This window comes from Octopus bimaculoides, chromosome 2, assembly GCF_001194135.2.
Source record: "Octopus bimaculoides isolate UCB-OBI-ISO-001 chromosome 2, ASM119413v2, whole genome shotgun sequence".
NCBI classification, from domain to species: domain Eukaryota; kingdom Metazoa; phylum Mollusca; class Cephalopoda; order Octopoda; family Octopodidae; genus Octopus; species Octopus bimaculoides.
The window spans coordinates 17,425,863-17,427,825 of record NC_068982.1 but is presented as its reverse complement, the minus strand read 5'-3'; positions in this window follow the sequence as shown (position 1 = coordinate 17,427,825).

The window sequence follows — 1,963 nt, the reverse complement described above, 5'->3', positions numbered from 1 at the left end:
CAGAAAGATCGAGCTTCAACGATAAAATAACAGAGTGAAGGTAACAATAAATTAAAGCAAGTGAGACTTCCGTGAGCCGCTCATGAAAACCCTGCAAAGCTACGGTCATCCTGACGACTAGGGGAGGTGTCTTTTCCCTATCCTTCTCCTTCACTCGACAGATGCATGCTCAGAACCTAAAGACCAAATTGTGTACTTGTGGCCAAGCTGCACCTCGGCCATACGGGGGCCTATTGAACGGTTTTCGTCCCCTCCTGTTTGAGAGCAAACACCATAGTTCCGACAATGCAACCTTCATGTTTTGCATTGAAGAATTAGTTGAAAGCCAATCTCGCCGCGAGTACATTGGTAGTAATGCCTTTCCTTAGCGCTGCTTATTATTTTCTTAATACGTCTCCTTCTATTCTGCTTTTTCTACCACTACAACTTCACTAAACCTTATGGATTTTGTTCTTATCATCCTTTTCAAAGTGAACCACTCTTTGTTGGTGACGACTTCCCCCATCGCTAATTCCGTTCTCTGTAAGCTTGTCACGCCGGGAGCAACACGTTCAAATTCCAACAACCGGGTCCCTGTCAACAAAGCCGACCGTATAGCAAATGACTTTAGAATGTGGGCAGCCTATGCTATCCTTATCTACTGTCTTTTGCTCATCGACAAATCGGTATAAACAAAAATTAGTTCTAACGTTTAGGTTAAGGGTTTTTTGATTTTTGTCTTTTTAGTAGAAATACTGTAAAACGATCGAAATTTTTGGCTACCATAGCACAGATTTATACAAATCTTTGAAAGGCTTTTTTTATACCTTATATTGTTAATACAAATTTTGTAAAGGATAGCCTTTATTTTTATATTTCCTACAGTAGTGAGGGGGAAAAGTGCCAGATATATGTTGTATGGATTAAATAAATAGCAGATACAGATATACTTGATGGTGGATCCCACTGTTACAACCATTCCCATTTGTGTAAAAAATTTATAATATCGGTTTATGGACAGAGGTTTTAAAACACTGGAGTAAAATACCATTCTGTGTTCAAGTTTTCCACCTCAACTATTCTGTATTCGAAATTCCAGTGAGGTTGATTTTACCTGTTTCAATCTGATATCAATGTAATATCAAGTTAATTCGGTCGATTTTACGAATTACTACGAAAATTAACCTTATACCAAATTGATATATAATACATAAGTTTAGTTGTACATAGGGAGTGATTGGGTGACTAAGTGTAAATTGTGGAATTAATTCGTAGGAATAATGGTGCCCAGGACGAATACTACTTTTGAGGCAACAGAATTTAATTTGTAGAGCCAATGTGTTTAGCCTTGAGATAAGTGGACTAACTTTTAGATCTAATCTCTTTAACACCATACTTCGGGCTTTCCGTCGGTCACGACGACGAGGGTTCCAGTCGAACCGATCAACGGAACAGCCTGCTCGTGAAATTAACGTGCAAGTGGCTGAGCATTCCACAGATATGTGTACCCTTAACGTAGTTCTCAGGGTGATTCAATGTGACACAAAATGTGAAAAAGCTTGCCCTTTGAAATACAGGTACAACTCATTTTTGCCAGCTAAGTTAACTAGAGCAACGTGAAATAAAGTGTCTTGCTCAAGGACACGACGCATCACCAGGAATCGAACTCACGGCATTATAACCGTGAGTCGACCACCTTAACCAGTGAGCCACCATAGATACAATACATCCAACAGGAAGAACAAGAATGTTCAGACTTGAGATAGTATGACTAAACTTAATACAGTATTTTTTTCCTTCGGGTTATGAGTTCAACTCTTTGTAGGATCGACGTTGTTTAATATTCTTCAAGGGTCGGTCATAATCAGTGTTATATTGTTATCGATCCAACAGACTCCATTTCTCGGATCTTTTTTAAAACGGGGGCCACATTTTTCATTAACGAAACACTTTGAAACTTGGAACACTGGTAGAATGTGTTATA